Source organism: Gopherus flavomarginatus, chromosome 1 (assembly GCF_025201925.1).
Source record: "Gopherus flavomarginatus isolate rGopFla2 chromosome 1, rGopFla2.mat.asm, whole genome shotgun sequence".
Classification (NCBI taxonomy): Eukaryota; Metazoa; Chordata; order Testudines; family Testudinidae; genus Gopherus; species Gopherus flavomarginatus.
In genome coordinates this window covers 21647552-21669991 of record NC_066617.1, presented here as the reverse complement: position 1 = coordinate 21669991, position 22440 = coordinate 21647552, and the positions used below count along the sequence as shown (strand labels likewise).

At 39.0% G+C, this 22440-nt stretch overlaps 1 protein-coding gene and 1 long non-coding RNA gene across 2 annotated transcripts in view; one reads left to right on the top strand and one right to left on the bottom strand.

The window, feature by feature from the left end:
* Nucleotides 1-22440, bottom strand: part of PCLO (piccolo presynaptic cytomatrix protein) — a 544942-nt gene that overhangs the window by 338219 nt on the left and 184283 nt on the right. The gene's annotated exons all lie outside the window — the stretch shown is intronic.
* The window catches only part of LOC127043206 (uncharacterized), a 56347-nt gene that overhangs the window by 29947 nt on the left and 3960 nt on the right, over nt 1-22440 (top strand). The window contains exon 3 of the long non-coding RNA XR_007772170.1: nt 3681-3807. This is a non-coding gene — a long non-coding RNA (uncharacterized LOC127043206). The remainder of the gene's footprint in view (nt 1-3680; nt 3808-22440) is intronic.

The window sequence follows — 22440 nt, the reverse complement described above, 5'->3', positions numbered from 1 at the left end:
TAAGTAAGAGTTAATAGCACAGAAGTACTTTATATCTCTTTGACTGTAAAGGGTTAACAAGTTCAGTAAGCCTGGCTGTCACCTGACCAGAGGACCAATCAGAGGACAGGATACTTTCAAATCTTGAGGAAGGAAAGTTTTTGTGCTGTGCTGTTAGTTTTGGTTGTTGTTCACTCTGGGGGCTCAGAGGGACCAGACGTGCAACCAGGTTTCTCTCCAATCTCTCCGATACAGGCTCTTTTAAGTTGAGAATAGTGAGTACTAGGTAGATAAAGCGAGTTAGGTTTATGGTTGTTTTCTTTATTTGCAAGTGTGTATTTGGTTGGAAGGAGTTCAAATGTGCATTTAGCTGAAAGGAGTTCAAATTGGTATTTTGCTGAAAAGATTTTAATTTGTACTTGTATACTTAGGCTGGGAGAGTGGTCCCAGTGTCTATAGCTAAAAAACCCTGTACCTATGCCATCTTAAATTTACAAGATCATTTTTACTGTTTTTCTCTCTTTAACTAAAAGCTTTTCTTGTTTAAGAACCTAATTGTTTTTTTATTCTGGTGAGATCCCAGCGGACTGGGTCTGGATTCACCAGGGAACTGGTGGGGAGAAAGGAGGGAAGAGGGAGAGAGAGGCTGATTTCTCTCTGTGCCAGGATTACTTTCTCTCAGGAAGAATCTGGGAGGGGAAGAGAGAAGGAGGGGGGAAGGTGCATTTTCCTCTCTGTTTCAGGATTCAAGGGGTTGAATCACAGTGGTCTTCCAGGGTAACCCAGGGAGGGGAAGTCTGGGAGAGGCAACGGTGAAGGAAAGAGTTTACTTTCCTTGTGTTAAGATCCAGAGGGTCTGGGTCTTGGGGGTCCCGGGCCAGGTTTTGGGGGGACCAGAGTGTACCAGGCACTGTAATTCCTGGTTGGTGGCAGCGCTACAGGTTCTAAGCTGGTAATTAAGCTTAGAGGAATTCATGCTGGTACCCCATCTTTTTGGACGCTAAGGTTCAGAGTGGGGCTTATACCACAACAGGGGATGTTTGTGAACTGCTGTCATAAAAATATTAAATAATTAAATGCGTTTATTAGCAAAATGGACACCAGCCATATTCTGCTGTTCCTCATTGTCTTTGCTTGAAACTCTAAGACAAACCATGATCATGGGGATATTGCTTTATGCATCCCATAAACAAACAATCCATATACACAGAACCACATTCTGACCACAGTTACACCAGTGTAAATTCAGGCAGGGATAGGCAACCTATGGTACACGTGCTAAAGGCGGCACACGAGCTGATTTTCAGTGGCACTTACACTGCTTGGATCCTGGCCTCCTGTCTGGGGAGCTCTGCATTTTAATCTAATTTTAAATTAAGCTTCTTAAGTATTTTAAAAACCTTATTTACTTTACATACAACAGTTTAGTTATTATAGACATATAGAAAGAGACCTTCTAAAAACGTTAAAATGTATTACCGGAACGTGAAACCTTAAATCAGAGTGAATAAATGAAGACAACACACCACATCTGAAAGGTTGCTGACCCCTGATCCAGAGTATATCCATTAACTGTAGCTGAAGTTTCTCCAAATTACAATGAGAATATATCTCATAGATTATAATAAATCTATAGAATTTTCCCCTTTAGGTCATCATCAAATCAAAAGAACCATGATCAAATTTAAAAAGTGTATGGATTTTAAAGGGTCTGTATAATTTCATAACCAATAAAACCTGTAAATACAAATGCTAAATTAAAGGTAATTATATTTCATGCTTCAAGGCATAAAATAACTGAAGGAGTCAATGATCCCAACCTTAATGTCTAGTATAGAGTTGTATCTAATATATAATTTGCTAACAGATTTACAGATTCTGTTATACTCTGGAGAAACCTCTTCACCTGTATATTAGTCAATATTAGAGCTGGCTAGGAATTTTTTGTTTAAATGTTATTGATTTATTTATTTTTACATACAATGCAGTTTTGGCAAAATCAAAATTTCCCACTGTATAATTTTGACTTTGCTGAATTTTTCTTTCATTCTCTGTAGCGAAAATCAAAAAGAAATATTTTGGTTTTGGTGGAGTCAACCTGAGTCAAAATACATCAGTTTTTCAGTTGAACTGAACTGTTTCACTTACACGTGAAATCTGTATCCCTGCAAACCACCAGGGGTTGTAATTCAGGTGTCCCATGCTCCCATTTTCCTCTGTAGCTGGACTTCCCGGATGCACTATATCTCCCATGATGCACCATGGTTTGCCTTCTGGTTGAACCAACACAGTGCATCCTGGGTGTTAAATGATCACATTGCATCAAAGAAGATGCAGTCTGGCCAGGAAGCCCTGCCCATAGGATCAGATTCCTTTAGCAACCACAACAGCTCAAGCAAGCATTGTTTTATGTCAAACTGACCCAAAACAAAAATGTTTCAATTCATTTTAATAACCAAAACAAAGAGTATTGATATTTCTGAATCTAAATTATTCTGTTCCATGGAAAAATCTCAGTATTTTGACTTTTTGTCCTGAAGGAGGACAAAAGCAAATTTCAAAACATTTATATTTCTATTTACTGCTGCACTGCTGAACAATGCTTGGTAGAGAAAGAGTGAGATAAACAGCTGATTCGAGTTCTCAGACTAATCTGGGATGCTCTGCACTACTGCATATGGAGTTTCTGGTGGCCGGTAAGCTAGAACTGTAGCTAGCTCATTAAACACAGTTTGCAAATTGCATAGAACAGAAATCTAATAATGGTGAAAAGTTACAGGGTCTATATAAGCATAGAAATAAAGAAGCTTTCCTCACCGCTCTACCTGGACTTGCTTTGAAAAAACAGTTCCTAATTAATGACACAAAATCTTTTAACACTTTACTAAGTAAACTAACTAATGAGTCCCTGTGGAAAAGTTTATATACAGATATAAAATGGCATTCTTTGCTGATGCATAGCTCCAGCTGGCATGAACAGATGTGACTCCTCTGAATTGGAGTTACACAGATTTACACCAGCAAAGAATCGAGCCAGACAACGAACTACCCTTTTATCTCTAAACACAGCTCCTCAAGAACAGTGTGGAGGGACACTGGTGAGGAAGAATAGCGAAGACTGCACTCTGATGCCCATGCTGTACCAATTTACTGGCTATAAAGAACATTTTTTTCCACGGGGGCTCAATTTGGCAAAGTTCAGGAGCATTATAGTCCATTTCACAGAATTTTTAAAAAAGATATATGGATAAAAAGAAAAAAGAAAAGAAGCAAATGCTACAAACTCACATCTACATTGGGAAGAATATGTGAATTGATTGATTGATTGATTGATAGCAGACAGATGTATTGTCTTCAGCTTTTTTTCTAATTGCTCCACCAATGGTCCCACAGTTATGGTACAAAGTAGCATGAGGAAGGTTTTTCTGTAAAAAGATATTTCATGCCATTTAAAAGGAGGACAGAAATAGTAACGAATTTCAACAGCTCTAGCCAACTTCAGTGAACAAGTTTCAAAGTATCATTGTATGCGTTCTATGGAACTCAGTGTTTAAGCAGAAAGTTTTAATTCCTCTGTGGAAGACAATGTCTGCCTATTAGGATACCAAATAACTAACAGTATCCTTTCCCAAGTCTTGCATTTTCACATTACTAATTCATGCCAGCAAGTCTTTTACAGGCTCTTATTTCATTATACCCAGGTTCCAACTGCTATCAATATATTCTGGATTTGTGAAGAATGCTTTACATCAAGACTCTGCAATGCTTTCAAAGAATAACCTCATCAACAGTCTGCAATTCCATCAGTGAGCTACCTCACTTAAAATCGTAAGTTTACTTTGCATGTGCACCTACTTTTTTTTCCCCAAGTAAAAGTGATTCCGATTTTTAGGATACTGATTAGGATCTGATCCAGAGGTGTGCTGAGCTTCTTCAGAGGTGCCCTGACTACTATCCACTTCCTCTGAAAACAACTGACGAAAAGGCCGCCCTCCAGATGTTCTCAGCATTGGACTGAATCAAGGCCTATTGTATACTGGAGCTGTATTCATGCATTGTTTTTTTCAACCTCTTGGCAAAAAGCCATTGAACAAGTATCAAATAGAAATACACGTAAGAACTTCTAAAAACAGTAATGTGTTGGTTCACCTCTGCTCCCTTTGTGGTATCTCAGAGTGCACCCCCTCAGGTGTCAGGCCTCATGCCTTTGCCTATTCTTGGATGGAATTCCACAATTCTCCCACTCTTGTCCAGGGGTCCTTTAGCTACAACATCATGTGTATCCACAGTTGTTACCCTGCAGGTCCAACTGAGTTTGCATCCCAGTGGTTCTTCCCTTCCAGAGTCTGTGATCAGTGGTGAATGTAGTGATCAGATAATCTGTTTAAAATACTGTTTATTTTAGCAGTAGGAACAAAGCATTGAAGAAAAAAAGGGTTTTTAAACAATACTCTACACTCACATCTATCTTACCTAAAGCGCTACTATCCTGTGATGGAACCTAACCAGGCCTAGCTTCTCCAGACATACATTCATACAGTAAATATCCCAATAACCAGGGCAACACAGAGTATCCATAAGTTATTACAGAACAGCTCCATATCTATCACACCAGGCTGATCTGACAGTTAGAAAAAACCTTTTACATGTGAACTGATACACATTCATACAAAAGCCCATCTGACAAGACAGTTATTGAGAAACAAATATGGAACTCACAAAGCCTTTTTTACAGTCACTTTTCACAGTGCTATAGAGCTGTCCTTTTTATTTTGTATCTTAGCAACAGATGTTAACAGAATAAGCACTCAGGTAATCAATACATAAACCAGTTTCGCTAAAAGAAAAATCTCTTGCCCCTCCTTGAACTTTTCCCAAACTTTAAAGTGAGCCCCAGCATCTCAGAATCCTTAATTCTCTCCACAATTCTAAACAGTTTTTTAAATACAATTACTATCGAATGGGAATTCTGCATGCACAGGCCAGGGCAGAAGTTGGCATTATTCCAGAGTTTTCAAATGCTTGTATAGCATTTAGAAACAGGGATTACCATACCATAGTCCAATATCTTGTCTCCAACAGTAGCCAGCAGCATGGGCTTCAGAGGAAGGTGCAATAAACCTCCTACTCCCCACAAGTTAGAGATTGGTTTAACCCCTAAGCATGAGGTTTAGTATCTCTTCCAATATTTTTATTGTTAACTAAAACAACTCTAAATATTCTATTTATCCATCTAAATGTCCATTTTTTAAATTCTTGCTACAACTTTGGCCTCATCAACATCCTGTGGCAATGAGTTCCATAGTCTAATCATATGTTGTGTGAAAAAGCATTTCCTTTTATTGATTTTGAATTTGCCACTTTTAACATATTGTAGTTTTTCAAAACTCTCTACATTTCTTGTTGGACCTGGAATGTTGATGTTGGAATCTAGATTAACTGCACTGAACTAGAACAGAATTTTTGGTAACTGGGCCTTATCTTTGTAACAGTATGAAGCAAATCCTTGGATATAAGCACACCTCAACTTTTAAGTGTTGCACATCTGGATTTTGATTCTGTGGCTTTAATCCTTCCTTAAAATTCACACTTCCTACTAAAATTAGACTCCATTATATAGAAGAAGTATAATAATATTTATATACCATATTCTCTGAATGAAAAATGCAATACATAAGGAGTACCATTAGTGATGTCTACACAAACTGGAAATCCCAGATCAATTATCCCTACTAAAAAAATTAATAAACCAAGTGGCTAAACACTTTACAGTGACAAACACAGTCTATCAGAATTGAAAAAGTCCTAAACTGAAAAAGAATTAAGACCTGAACCAGTAGATACAAGAGAAAAATATCTGGATATTGTGCAATATCTTAAATCATGGATTCCTATTGAACAGATATTATGATCTCAAATTATTTTATAAAGATTAAGGGTATTTTTTTAAAAGTTACTTTGTTCCATTTTCAAGAGAGACCTATGCACTTAGCCCACAGCCCACATTACCACCTTGGGGCTAAAATCACAGGCGCTCTATCACCGGGGGTCAGGGCTAGGGAATGCCTCTCTTGGTGATGACAGCAAAATATCTTTTCCCTGGATCATATGCCCAGTGACTTCTCTAATTTGCCTCTTTTGATAAGAGGGGTAAAATCTCTGCATTGGACTCCTAATGGGACCCACCACCATCCACCTACTGTGGATGACTGTCTTTCCACTGAACTCCAATCCCAATGCAAGTGTGATGGTTCTGCTAAGCAAGGGCTATGTTTCCCATCAGCCCTCCTGTCATAAACAGATAGCTAAGGGTTAATGTCTCTTTCACCTGAAGCACCTGACCAGAGGACCAATCAGGAAACCGGATTTTTTCAACTCTGGGTGGAGGGAAGTTGGTGTCTGAGTCTTTGTTTTCTGTCTGCCTGCTTTCTCTGAGCTTTGGAGAAGTAGTTTCTGTTTTCTAATCTTCTGTTTCTAAGTGTAAGGACAAAGAGATCAAATAGTACGTTATATGGTTTCTTTCCTTTGGTATTTGCATGAATATAAGTGCTGGAGTGCTTTGATTTGTATTCTTTTTGAATAAGGCTGTTTATTCAATATTCTTTTAAGCAATCGACCCTGTATTTTGTCACCTTAATACAGAGAGACCATTTGTATGTATTTTTTCTTTCTTTTTTATATAAAGCTTTCTTTTAAGACCTGTTGGAGTTTTCTTTTCTGGGAAATTTCAGGGAAATTGAGTCTGTACTCACCAGTGAATTGGTGGGAGGAAGAAATCAGGGGGAAATCTGTGTGTGTTGAATTTGCTAGCCTGATTTTGCATTCCCTCTGGGTGAAGAGGAAAGTACTTTTTGTTTCCAGGACTGGGAACAGAGAGGGGGAGGAGTCACTGTGTAGTTTCACAGAGCTTGTGTCTGTGTATCTCTCCAGGAGCACCTGGAGGGGGGAAGGGAAAAAGGATTATTTCCCTTTGTTGTGAGACTCAAGGGATTTGGGTCTTGGGGTCCCCAGGGAAGGTTTTTCAGGGGGACCAGAGTGCCCCAAAAACACTCTAATTTTTTGGGTGGTGGCAGCAAGTACCAGGTCCAAGCTGGTAACTAAGCTTGGAGGTTTTCATGCTAACCCCCATATTTTGGACGCTAAGGTCCAAATCTGGGACTAAGGTTATGATATGAGTAGCAGCGGTTGGGATATAGACAGAATCCAGAAGCCAGTAGGAATATTATATTTTTCTTTTCTCTGCTAAGGGCTTTTTAGCAGAGAGAAACAGTTGGTTTTAAAAGGGAACCAGAGAGAATTTTTTTTTTCTGCTCTCTCTGGCAGTTTGTGGCTTGCATGTTAAGCAAGAAGCCATTAAGGAGCTGTTACAGGTCTTTTGTCATGCAATAGCACTCCCATTAGGAGTCATTACCAGCACTATATACATGCAAATAAAGTGGTTTTTCAGGTTTACTTAACATTGAAGATTAGCTAAAGGCACCGCTCTATCACCGGGGGTCAGGGCTAGGGAATGCCTCTCTTGGTGATGACAGCAAAATATCTTTTCCCTGGATCATATGCCCAGTGACTTCTCTAACTTGCCTCTTTTGATAAGAGGGTTAAAATCTCTGCATTGGACTCCTAATGGGACCCACCACCATCCACCTACTGTGGATGACTGTCTTTCCACTGAACTCCAATCCCAATGCAAGTGTGATGGTTCTGCTAAGCAAGGGCTATGTTTCCCATCAGCCCCCCCCACTGGCCAGGGAAGGTGAAGGATTCTGAACCAGGAAGTGCTTGGCTCCTTTAAGGAATCAGTGGCTGGCCACAGCTAGCCAGGAGCTGCGGTAAAGCTGCATGCAGAGAGGAAAAATCCCAGGAACTGCTTGCAAAACCGTGTGTGGAACAGGCTGTTACTGCTGGATGTTTCAGCTGAACGCAGGTCTGGATGGTAGAGCTGCAGCAGCTGGGCAGGGGACCAGTGTCATAAACAGATAGCTAAGGGTTAATGTTCTTTTACCTGTAAAGGGTTAACACAGGGAACCAAACACCTGACCAGAGGACCAATCAGGAAACAAGACTTTTTCAAATCTGGGTGGAGGGAAGTTTTGGGTGTGAGTTCTTTGTTCTTTGTTTTGGTTCGGTGACCCTCTCGGCTCTGAGAGTGATCTTTCTATCTCCAGGCTTTCTAATCTTCTGTTTCCAAGTTGTAAGTACAAGGATAGTAAGACAATAGGTTTATATTTTTTTTTTTTTTGTATTTACATGTGTGTAGTTGCTGGAATGTTTTAAATTGTATTCTTTTTGGATAAGGCTGTTTATTCATTTTTTTTTCTTTTAATCAATTGACCCTGTATATTCTCACCTTAATACAGAGATCATTTTATGTCTTTTTTCTTTCTTTTTATATAAAGCTTTCTTTTTAAGACCTGTTGGAGTTTTTCTTTAGTGGGGACTCCAGGGAACTGAGTCTGCAGCTCACCAAGGATTGGTGGGAGGAAGAAGTCAGGGGGAAAAATCTCTTTGTGTTAGATTTACTAAGCCTGACTTTGCATACCCTCTGGGTGAGGGGGGAGAGAGGTTAGATCTCTCGGTGCTTGTGTTTCAAGCACTTTAAGCAGGGAGGGTGAAATCCCTTTGTTTAAAGTCACGGAGCTTGCTTCTGTATATCTCTCCAGGAACCCAGGGAGGGAACACCTGGAGGGGAGGAGGGGGAAGGGAAATGGTTTATTCCCCTTTGTTGTGAGACTCAAGGAATCTGAGTCTTGGGGTCCCCCAGGGAAGGTTTTGGGGAGACCACAGTGAGCTAGGCACTGTATAATTCCTGGCTGGTGGCAGCAATTACCAGGTCCAAGCTGGTAACTAAGCTTGGAGGTTTTCATGCTAACACCCATATTTTGGACGCTAAAGTCCAGATCTGGGAAGAAATGTTATGACAACCAGTGCAGGGGAGCCCTAAGGAGACACACTAACTGAGCATGGCCTGGAAACCTGCTCCTATTTGCTTGAATAGAGACTGAACTGAAGAGAGCTACCCAGGCGCTAGGCCTGAGGACCCCGACATGAGGGCAGGGGACTGGACTCGATGACCTCTCGAGGTCCCCTCCAGTCCTAGAGTCTATGAGTCTATGAGTCTCTCAATCTGACTGCCCCAGGGGACCAAACATGAAATGCTGTTGCTCACTTTGAATTGTAACTGTTTAAGCCTCTGCCCCTAGGGTGTTTGCAACCTTTTCCTCTCCTGCCAGCCCTAGTAAAATTCTCTTTTCACTTAGCCCTGTGTCTGAGCGGCTAATGGGGCCCACTAGGGCTAGCACCTACAAGACCAAGCTGCTGAAGCACTTCAGTATTTGCCTCTGATTCATGGTACATCTGGCACAGTACTGGCACCTTAGGTATACTCTAGCTAGGGTGACCAGACAGCAAGTGTGAAAAATTGGGATGAGGGTGGGGGTTAATAGGACCCTCTCTAAGAAAAAGCCCCAAATGTTGGGACTGTCCCTATAAAATCGGGACATCAGGTCACACTAACTAGCACTGAGCAGCCCCAATAATCACACAGGCAACAGCGGCTGAAATGTAAAGAAATAATAGATTTCACACAAGTGAGGGCATAACTGTGGACCTTTTTCAGCTGGAAGTTATATAGCACCTTTCACCCAAAGATTTGATTGGCTTTTGAAAGATGTGGGTATCATCATTTAACAAGTGGAGGAAATTGACGCCCAGGTTTTAAGACTGGGCTTTTCAAAGGAGCCTAAATGCAAAAATCCCATGAGTTTCAATGAGATGTGGGTGCCTAATGCCCCAAGACAAATTTGAAGATCCTAACCTAAATGTCTTGCGCAAGCCCACACACCAATCAGTGGCATAGCCAGAGTCAAAACAATAGGTTTTTGCTCCCAGTTTTATGCTCAGTCAATTAGATCATGAAGGTTTGTCAAATGAATGTAGGCTCACAGAAGTGTGATTATGTTCAGACCAACTTGATGAAAATCTTCCAGTATCAAAATTACCTCTGATTTAGGATGAGAATCAAATCAGGATTTGTTTAACAGTTGGCACTGCAGGTACAATCAAATATCTCAATATTAAATTGCATTCTATCTACTTACTACACGATCCGCAACCACAATCAAATGTAAACCTCCAGAACTTAGCTTAGAAATATGTTAACAAACTATGCAAAATAGAATCTACTTTTCTATAGTAGCCAGCTCCCTTCTATTTATATCCAAATTTCAAATGTGGCAAGTTTTATTTTTTCCTGTATTAAATGATGCACACAAAAACAATCGGACCCATAATTTTTTTTCATCGTCTCTTGTGCATGTGCAAATGACAATATGCATATGCAAACCCCATTTACAATCAGGCCTAAATTAGTCATGCACATGTGTATTTTTATAACACAAAAACTGTACACACAGGTAACTTATATAAGCAAGCCTGCACAGGAACCAATTGAGACTGGACTGAGGCACCTTTGAAAATATGGTTGTTGGTGTCCAAACTGCATAGCATCTCTCTGATGGATTGCTCTATGCCAGTGGTTTTCACACTTTTTAAGCTGCGTACCCCTTTTCAAATAATCATAATATACCTATGAAAATAGAAAAAAAAAGTCTGTAAGGGATAACATGATGCGTTGTCTGCCATTACAGGATTTTTCACGTGTACCCCTGATGAGATCTCGAGTACCCTTAGGGGTACGCATACCCCAGTTTGAAAACCACGGCTTTCTGCAAAAAAAAGGTTGCAAAACACAATTTACAAGTAATTAATGGGAACAGAACACTTAGCTTCATGCTCCAAAGAATCAAATGAGTTCACTGGATATATTAATGCTTATCACCTCCCTTGTAATCTTTCAGACAAGTGCAAAGTCCTTGCCTTTTCTTAGCCTTATGGGATGTAACTGACAAACTGTTTCAGTGTCTATTTCAGCACCTGCATTATGTTTTTAATCACGGGCATAGCTTGTGTGTGGGCGAGGAGGGAGAGGGCATTGCCTCTCATAAAATGTAAGCCTCGCGATTATGTAGAATTTTCCCCTCCCCCCCCAATACATCTCCATTGGCCTGACTAGAGCTGACCCATCAAACACAGAAGTCAAATTACGCCTGTGTTTTTAACGAAGGCTGAAAGAGTAATTCACACTTTTTTCTTCCTACTGAGCTAAGGTCAGAGAAGGCAACTTTTGATTTAATGGAGAACATTTTCACTACTCAATCTCCCATGATCTACCCTGGACATTGCTAACTTTTCTTTATGATAGGTAAAAATCGGAACCACTGCCATTTCTAAATGGATGCTCACTGAGGGCTTCTCTACACAGGGACACTGAGGAAAGTTAAGACAAATCAAATACAGTTGTGAAGTCAACATCCATAAATTAAACAAGTTAAATCCCCCTGAGGAAACATTCATTCAGGGCTAACATGGCCTTAGTTCACTGTAGTTTAATCCTACTTGGATTGGTTTACGTTGGAGGAGGATTAAGCTACAGTGCATCAAGGACACTTTATTCCTTAATGAGAATATCCACACGGGAGCTTGATTTTCTTTAGTTTCTGCACATTAACTTTACACTTTGAGTTGATTCATCTTCACTTTCTAGACTGTCCTCATGTAGACAAGCCCTGAGTCATTTTATGGGTGCACTATCACTTGAGTTGTTTAAAAATGACATCATAAACCAACTGAGAATATACACTGAATGCTAACTGGGCAAAGGAGAGGGGCTGCATTGACCTAGCATATATTTATCCAGGCTTAATTTTTAAGGTTCAAAGGAGAAATACTCGAATGAGTAATACAATTTCCACACACAAGTTCTAAATAGCAGTGCTCACTGCAACCTGGAGAGGGAAACTATGCATTGAAATCATGTCAGTGTGTTATGATTATTATATTATGATTATTATTTCTCTGTATTGTAGTAGCACTTTGGGGTTTCGGTCATAGACCAGAACTCCATTCCGCTAGGTGCTGTACAAACACAGGGGAAAAAAGATTGTCCCGCCCCCCCAAAGAGTTCACAATCCAACTTCCAAGACAGTATTTTGATGCGTGACCCTCGCTGAAAAGTTAGGACCCCCCCAGGTTCAAAGGTGATTGACAAGAAGAGAAGATCTCACCAGCTGTGGCTTTCACATATCTCAGTGTCGGGAGGTATCAGACTCTCTAAAATGTTTAGTCACCTCTTTAGACAGAAATGATTTGTTCCTATGGAATAGTTATTATAAATATTACCAAGACAATCTCACTTTTCTGTTCAGCCAGTATTCAGAAAAAATTAACTCACTTCCACTAAGCGAACTTATTTGATGTTTATTTAAGCAGCTAATTTAATTCAGTAACATTTCCATTAAAGATAAAGTCTTGAGACATTCCCTTACTCACACACACAGAAAGCGAAAGAGAGAGACATGAGAGCAAGAGATAAGTATACTAGGAATTTCCAGTTCTAGATGATCTTTATGAAAGGACACACATTAATCTCACGTGTCTGCAGTGACAGTCAATGTGCAAAGGCATGACTGCATTACACTGATTGAAACTGTCACCCAACTGGATAGGCAGAGTAACCCATTTGTGGCATTTGGAAAGATTAGCAGGGAAAGTGCTGCAGTGTGGATGGAAAATTTGTCTGATCATACATTATAATTCAGCTCCATCTATGTGTATCCTTCCATCTGAGGGAAAATTCTTCTGTAGTAAATAATAATCTTAATAAATTTCTGAGTGTCAAGACTGGGCATAACACCATGAGCCTAATATTTTAAATTATACTTGGCATTTCTAGCTTATTTCATCCAGCAACACCAAGGCTTTTTAAAAACATGAAGTGAACCACACAATACTCCAAATATTAGATAGGTATTAATCTACTCATTTTACAAAAGGGTAAACAGAAACATGGCGACTAGAAAGGGCTTACAAATGGTGAAACAAAAAAGAAGTGGCAGATCTAAAAACAGCAGGTCACATCTCACTCTCTGCTCTAACCATTAGATGCAATTCCTCTTTCATTTCTACTAGCTTAAGATGAGAAATATGAACAGTAGAAAAAATCTGCTAGAAATATCACAAATGATACGAGGAAATAAACACTCCCACATACATATATATTCTAAAATAAATGAATCTTTTTAAAATTAATCATTTTAAAGAAAGAAGACTGATTTACGTTTTTTAAATAAAACGCTAAGTGTACCAACAGATGAAATTATGTAAACAGCATTATTTTGTGATACATTTATAAGCAACTGTTGGCACATATGTCAAGATTTGTAATCAACAGAAAATTCCTTCATAGATTTAACTATAAAGCCCCAAAGGCATCTGTAGCTCAAATGTAATGGAGTCAAAGTGATTGAGTAGCAACAGATATTTTTGCACCAGTGGAGTTTGAATTACAGATATTGGTAATGTCTATTAGAGCCAGTGCTGTGCCTGAAATCCTGTCACCATACGGGAGAAGGTTCCCTAATGATGAATGACAGCATTCCTGCAATGCATTCCCTGTTATAGGACTGCATACATGTATATTGCATATATATATACAAATATGCATGTACATGGAAGTTGCATTGTAGCAGTCACTGCATGAACATTGCACAAGACTAGTTGCTTTCCAAAATAAGTGTTTTTTAAAACACAGAGTATATTCGGATACATATATTCACACTGTATTTTGCCAAAAGCTACATGCAGAGTGCTAAATTATTGCCGTACATCAAGTTCTAATAGTTCTAGCCAAGTGCTGATGGCGATGAGGAGTGACATTACCTATCTTTTGTGCTTTGATCCTCACTTATACCATGTAGATACTGGAATGATTCAGGAATGAAAAAAAATTGATGTTTTAAACATTTAAATGGGGTTTTTTATTTTGTTATTTAAATTATAAGAAGTTTCTCTTTTCAATAAATAAACCTGTTTAAAATGAAATCTGAATTTAATACAAAATATGTTAAGGCCTAAACTACTTATAATCTCTTGAAACATTGAAACAAAAAAATAAATATGCTGAACTCGTGACTGAGCCTCTATCAAAAACTTTGAGTAAAAGGCTACTTTTCTGTACAAAGAAAGAATCTTGAGGGAAACATTTAACTTTTTTGATCAAGCTTTAGAAATATAGCATAACAGGTCGTGTACTGTATTAAGGGCTTGATCTCCTGGGTACTAGAGACTGGCAAAGTCAACACAGGTTGGAACTAAGGTTGCCAATTTTGGTCGGATGTATTCCTGGAGGTTTTATCACATGACATAATATTTAATTGAATATAGATCTTTAGGACAATCCTGGAGAGTTGAGTATCAGAGGGTAAGCCGTGTTAGTCTGGACCTGTAAAAGCAGCAAAGAGTCCTGTGGCACCTTATAGACTAACAGACCTACTGGAGCATGAGCTTTCGTGGGTGAATACCCATTTCGTCGGATGCAGAGTTGGCAACCCTCGCTGGAACTAGGCTCTGACTCCAGGAGACACCATCATGGAGCTCATCAGGAACACCCACTGAGCCCACCTGGGTCTCATGTTCCTATTTTATAACTTTTCCCTGCCTGAGCTCCGATTAGCTCAGTTCTCAAACTATGAATATTTATGATTCCACCTACTGTGGAAACTTACTCTACAGCTCATGGAAAACCACTAATCTGCTCAGTAACTACCAGCCCTTGCTTCTGGATGGTTCTGGACATGTCAATTAAATGGTCTTGCTCTGTCTCCATGCATGTGTACATAGACAGAGAGAGAAGCAGAAATCCATTAATTTCTCAACTGCCTCCCTCTCTCTCTAAAGAAATAAAATACTGCAGTGCAACAGGCATGTGGGTTAGATGGGCAGAAGTCTTGGACTCTTGTTAGCTCTTTTGTTTTCCTGTGGGAAGGAGTGGGGCAGGGAGTTACATAATGAGGGAGAAGGAACAGACTGTACAACCAGAAAGGAGCAATACTGGGAACAAAGCAGGACACTGTGGGAAGAGGGGACAACAGTCTTCAGAGTACCGCCTCTAATGTTGATTTCAACACCTAGGAATGGGAGAAAATTAAAACTGCCATGGCTGCAGATCATAAAAAAAGACTCTATTTTGGAATATTTTCAAGACAATTCTGTAGCTACAGATAAAAAAGGAACACATGCCAAATGTAAAACTGTGCAACAAAGAGCTGAGACAACCAGAGGTGCAAGGCTGGTTGTCAGAATGAAGCATTATGAAAAATGCTCCTCAGAAGGCAATGGCTTTCAAGTTGATGTGGACATAGCTGAACAATCGGGATCAACTGGTTTGTAAACTTATTTTTGCACCATTCTTGTGCGCTACTAAGTATGGCTTATGTTAGTAAATAACTTTTATTGTGATTATAAATTTGTGTTTTCAATGGGTTACTTACTTTATGAATTTCAAAATGTTTGCTATCACAATATAATTGGTATGTTAGTTTGGTGTGGGAATGTTTTATCAATTACTGTTCAAGCTGGACATCCAAAATGATCGGTTTTGCTCAATATAACCTCATATCTTAGGAGAAAATTTTCTGTCCAGTCAAGTTTTAATAGACATTTATGAGTTTTAACATCTAAAACTATTTTTCATGTTATTTGGTATGTTGCTAGACATAAAAATAGATTTAGATAATCAGTACAATTTATTTATTATTTCCCCAATAAAACTGCATTTAGAGTAAATTATATCATTTAACCAGTGGTACAAACAGTTGCAGTAGGAGGTATCTTTCATTAACAATGTCAGTTTTAAGAGCAGTGCACTGAGTAATACCCAATGAATGAAAATAACTTTTTTTTTTGCCATTTTGTTTCATAGTCCAGTTTAAACATGTCGGATTATGAACATCTATCATCTGCAATGGCTACCAGCAGCAGCACTGCAACTAAACATATGTCAGACAGTAAATTACCTTATATTATATATATGTATATATGGTTTTCTTCATCATCCAGTAAAATCACAGATGAGTTTGTAGTCGGGACAGCAGATTCCTGCAAGATTCCATAGATGAAAAGATTGCTTGGTTCATTTATGCAACAAATTCTCTCTGCCGTCTCCTTCAGAACAAATATTGCATTTACATGGTCCACCTGGCAGAGCAGAAGTTGCTGTAAGGTTGCTGGATACAGTTTATGAGAAAGAAATTGAATGGTGTGCAATAAACATTGATGGGAAATCCATTAATCTGAGTCTTGATGGGTGAAGCAATGTACACGCAGTGATCCAATAATATGTGTTTCTGCAACAACTGAAGATGGGGCTGGTTGTCGCAGAAACACAGAACCATACCACAGAATACTTTTAAAAAGTAGCAGGGTAAGCTATAACAAATGGAACAAAAATTCAAGTGTCAATGCGTAGCTTGGTCACAGATAATGCTGCAAATGTAGCAAAGATGAAAAGAAATGTAGAAGTAGATATGGACATTGTAATTTATAACGTATGGGTGCAGTGCTCGTTTGATGAATCTTTTTGCCAAAGACTTCGTACAATAGGAGAAATAAAGGAAAATGTTGCTGAAATTGCAAAATACTTCCAAAACAACCACTTTGTTCCAACTTCAGCAAAGACAGCAGTAGGATCCAAACTAATTCTTCACCGACATCTACGATGGAATTCAATCACTGACTGTTTTGAGCTATATATTAAGAACTGGCCTATTCTGATGAAGTTTTTTGAAGAAAAACATGACAAAACATAAGGAACTATCACAGCCAAAGTAGTCAACATGGGACTAAAGAGAAATGTAAAAGACATGCTGAATACATTAAAACCTATTTCCAGAGCTTTGGACAAAACTCTGAAAGATTGCTGCTGTACTGCTGATGCTTCTGAAATTTGGAAAGAACTTCCAAAGAACTTGGATGAGAGGTTGAAGAAAGAAATTCCTAACAACAAAGTTAAATTGCAGGCAATAAAGAAACAGATGGATCAAACACTCACTCCATCTCATTTTCTTGCCAAGATTCTCAATCCAAAGTACCTGGGTAGATGCCTAACTGCTGAAGAAGATGCTGTTATGACATGGGCTGCAGGCAAACCATTCAGGCAGGATGTTTTAAAGAAAGTCACACCACTGAACTGGTGGAAGTCACTAGCTAAGCACATGAAACCAGTGTTTGTTGAAGTGCTTGTTAAGTCCATTAATGGCAATTAGACAGAATGGGTAAGGAATGGTGTCCTTAGCCCCTATTTGTCAGAGTGTGGAGATGGATGGCAGGAGAGAGATCACTTGATTATTACCTGTTAGATTCACTCCCTCTGGGACACCTGGCATTGGTCACTGTTGGTAGACAGTATACTGGGCTGGATGGAACTTTGGTCTCACCCAGTATGGCCATTCTTATGTTCTTATGCTAAATCAGCTTTTGACAGCAGTAGCCTCTTCTGCAGGCACAGAAAGAATATTTTCTTCACTTGGACTAATTCACTCAAAGTTCAGAAATGAATTGGGAGTTGAAAAAGCATGAAAATTTTGTCTTTTTGTCTATGAATATAGACAAGGAGGACGGTGATGAGATCTACTAGATTTAAAAGTTTGAAAGAGAACCTAACTAACTAAGGAGAATGCTGTCTAATTTTCAAGGGACTTAGACAAGTAGGAATTTAAGTTCCAGTCACTTTCACTTCGGCAGATTTGAAAATTTTCCAAGGCTGACCTGAAATAGTCAGTTCAATTCACTGACAATAGTTAATCCCTCTGCTCCTTTAGTAAACAGTTTAGTTGAAATGTGAACCATGTTTTGCTAAGAGAATTTTATGTATCCAAAACATTAATGTTGTTTTTAATAAAAATATATTTTATATGCTGTTTTGTGTGTTTAATTAAATTCCAGTTTCCATCCTTATGCAGCTGGACACAAATCATGAGCAAAAAGTTAATTATCTAGTAAATAGGCAATCATTCACCATTGTCTTATTATTAATTATACTGAAATGTATAATTAATAAGAATGTTATAGTTACTCTCCTATATAGTAAAAAACATGAACCAAATCTAATGTAAAGGATGTATTTAGTTGTAAATCAACATTTTTATTGTTATATCAACCCATAAGAATGTGCCTTTCTATAGACAATAACTGAAGTACAAATGGAAAAGTTGATTAAAACCGATTTAAATTCAAGCCTTTCCATTTTGTGATTTACATCAGTCCACCCAGGAATGACTTCACTCAGCTGATACCCCATAATCTATGAAACTGCCTCATATTCTGTTCTTCACTTATCAAGAAATAGCAAAATTCACCGGAAGTAAGGACACAGCTTTTGAACTGGGCTATGAGCGATTGATTTGGCACTGATGTTGTTCCCTGGTGCCATTCTCTGCAATAATACTAGTTTAAAACAGTAACAAAAATAATGTGAAAATAATATGTTCTTATGCAATTTCAGTGTAGAGATAGGACGGCGCTGCTTGTCTTGTCAGCATGCACGAGCAATCGCTGACTCCATTTTTAACATGCACATGTATTTTTGCTGGCACATTTGCATTAACAGATGTCATCAAGTAATAAACACGTGGCACCAATGTGGCCCTGCTGTTTCAGAGCAGAGACTTCCTGCAGAAGAGATTGCATTTGGCTTTTGGAGCTGTCCACCTAAATCCACATTCACTTGGCACCGATGTGTGAGATGGTCTGACCAACTTGTAAGTGGGAACAAAGCCATTGGACCAGATGGGTAAAAGTGTAGGCAACAAAGGAAGAATGTACTGGCATCCAGAGTATTTGCTATGAATTGAGAAACCTCGCCAGGGACGATCCAGGTGGCTGCCTATCCTGAATGTACAAGCCCATGGCCAAAACAATATGCCAATGTTAATTCAGCTGTTGCCTCAATTAGCATTTGAAAGTACATACTAAAATATAGCTTCTGCAGCTACTAGGTAAGGAATGTATGGGGTGGAATCATGCTGTGTAAGAAGTGGAGGAAATCAATATGGAGTCTCTACTCACTTTAGATTCTTAGCTTACAAGTGCACAGGCATTGCCAACTTTCTGCTGACTGGGCCAGTAGGATCTGGAACTATTTCTATGGATATATGCATATGAAACTGCAACAGGCTTGTGGGTCTTTGTTTTAAATACTCCTGCTGGGAAACTGTGTTGTTCAATCAGGACTCAGTTATCAACACAATTGCAGACTGTGCACCCATAGGGCTACAGGATAGGAAGACAGGTTACTATTTTCAGCACGCAGCCCAGTGTTGCTTTATGCTTTGTATAAAGATTCTGCAGCCTAGTAGGATGTAGCCCAGGGATCAGAAACCTTTGGCACACAGCTCTCCAAATTCAAGCAAACACCCTGGCGGGCCAGGCCGCTTTGTTTACCTGCCGCGTCCACACATCCCTCAGCCCACACCACTTCCTGGAGCCCCCATTGGCCTGGAGCAGCGAACCACAGTCAGTGGGAGCCGCGATCGGCCGAATCTCCAGACGCTACAGATAAACAAACCAGCCCCGCCCACCAGGGTGCTTACCCTGGTGGGCCACAGGCCAAAGGCTGCTGATCCCTGATAGCACTGGTCTACAATTTTTGAGAAGTCGTCTGCTTCAGAGATAAAATGTGCTATTTATTATGTATTTTGATGTGCTGAATTCAAATATGACAATTAAAACAACTGATTGGCTACTGTTTCTAAGATATTTAAGGTTTTACATTTTATGTCTATGTATATTGCGTAGATAGTAGAGTTTTAATCATAAATTGTAAACCTAGGTCTTTTCATGTGTTTATGGTTGCTTTACATGATAATATTTCACCTGTCCTGTTTATGTAACACTTTAAAAATCAGCAAAAGGGTTATATAAATAAAATTTATTATGAAACAAAAGGCAAAAAACTATTATGTACATAGTTTAGTCCTATTCAGTGTCTACTTGGTGCTTCTTGGCTTGTCTCTTGTATTCATTAAATGGAGCATCTCTTGTCACTGTCCAGCAGTAGTCTGCAAGCATTGATGAGCTCCATTTGCCCTGATAGCCTGCCAGGAGATTCCAATGCCTTACTCTTGGGTAGTTCCAAATCCCTGACAAGGTCATTCAGTTCACCTTGTGTTATGAGGTGTGGTTCAGAGGAGGAGGATGAGAGAAAATGTGGGTCCTGTGACATTGATGGTTCAGGACCAGAAGTTTCATCCTCTTCCTCTTCCTCGTCTGACTCAAGTGAGAATGATTCTGGTGCATCAGGAACCGGCAGTCCTTCTCCGTGGGGTACTGGGCGTATAGCTGATGGAATTTTTGGATAACGCACAGTCCACTTTTTCTTCTTTGACACACCTTTCCCAGCTGGAGGCACCATGCAGAAGTAACAATTGCTGGTATGATCTGTTGGCTCTCTCCAAATCATTGGCACTGCAAAAGCCATAGATTTCCTTTTCCTGTTCAACCACTGGCGAAGATTTCATGCACAAGTGTTGCAGCATATGTGTGGAGTCCACCTCTTGTTCTGATCTCCAATTTTGCAGCCAAAATAAAGGTGATAGGCTTTCTTAACCATAGTGGTTATACTGCGCTTTTGTGATGCAAAAGTCACTTCACCACAAACATAGCAGAAGTTATCTGCACTGTTCACACAAGTATGAGGCATCTCTGCTCACTTTGGCTAAACAGAAATGTGTCCCTTTGCAAAATCAAACACTGACAAATAAGAGAGCACGACACTGTATGATTTCAAGAGCTGATAGAGGGCAATTTGTTCAGCAGAGTGATGTAAGCTTAGTTATGATTGCATCATCCATGACTTCTAGGAATAACATGATGCAATTCATATCATGTATGACGCAATATTCAGATTGCATCATTCATTGTTTTGCCTAAAAAGCAAGTACTGTCCAAACCCAGTCATAGATTTATTCATAGATCTAGTCAAAGATGTATTTTAGTCATTTCTGGTTTAAATTGAGATCCCTTCCCTTTATAACTCACTTATCCTCCGCCATTCCCAAGTCAAGGGTCGTATATACCGACCCAATAGCATATCTTGAAAACTAGAGCCAATCAACAATTTTAAGCATCATTTTCGTTCTCAGTGACCCAGAATTAGTAAAGTTGGACTACATTTATTTCAGAAGCATTTTTGCTGTAGAGCAGTGTAGCCTGTGACAACTCTGGTGAACCATGGCTGGATGGGGCATCAATGTGCTAAAAGATTTTGAATTGGGCTTTCCATAACATTCTGATATTAAAATGATAGAAAAGGGCTGCCTGGTTCTTGCATCCAAGGTGTCAAGATGACTCTGAAGTTGTAGACACTGCAGAGGATGGATGTTCATTTCCCTTATCTGTTTACGTTGGAATGTGAAACAAAACGATGAAAAAGTAACTCACGCACTGAGTATTAATGCAATGCTTTAAAAATGGATATTGTTAATGAAAGATTCCTCCTACTGCAGCTGTTTGTACCACTGGTTAAATGCTACAATTTAATCTAAATCCAGTTCTACAGGGGAAATAATAAATAAATCGTAAGGATTATCTAAATCTCTTTAAGTGTTTATGTCTAGTAACATGCCAAATAACATAAAAAAGTATTAAATGTTAAAAATTCATAAATTCATAATAAAACTTGACTTGTAGACAGGAAATTTTCACCTAAGATTTTTGGTTATATTGAGCAAAAAACCCCGTAATTTTGGATGTCCAGCAGGAACAGTAAAATATAATTGATAAATGCACCGAAAACAAACAAACATACTGATTACATTTTGATCTCAAACATTTTGAAATTCATAAGTAAGTAACCCACTCAAACCACAAATTTATGACAATAATCTAAATTATCACTTACTAGCATAGCAAAACATTGTAGGTAGTTCACAAGAATGGTGCAAAAAATAAGTTTATGAACCCGTTGATCCAGATTGTTGACACATGTCCACGTCACTGTCTTCAAACCCACTGCCTTCAAAGAGAAATTTTCATGATGTTTCATTCTGACAATGTTTTATTCCTGTATCTCTCTTGCAATGTTTACATGTGGCATGTGTTCCTTTTTTACCCAAAGGTACAGGAAATTCTTGAAAAAATTCCCAAATAGTCTTTTTTTTTTTTAATGATCTGCAGGCTTTTTTTCTCCCATTGCTAGGTGTTGAAATCAACATTAGAAGCTGTACTCCGAAGAATGTTGTCCCGTCTTCTCACAGTGTCCTGCTTTGAGCCCAGTGTTGCTCCTTTCCGGTTGCGCACATTGCTCTCTCTCTTGTTATGTAACTCCCCGCCCCACCCCTACCCCCAGAAAAACAAAAGAGCTAACAACAGTCCAAGACTTCTGCTCATATATATGCCTGTTCCACTGCAGTATTTTATGTTTAGAAACAGAGAGGGAGGCAGTTGAGAAAGTAATGCATATTAGAAAAGTAGCCTTTAACACAAAGTTTTTGATAAAGGCTCAGTCATGAATAAGCATATTGATTTTGTATTTCAATGTTTTAAGAGATTATAATATGTTTAGGCCTT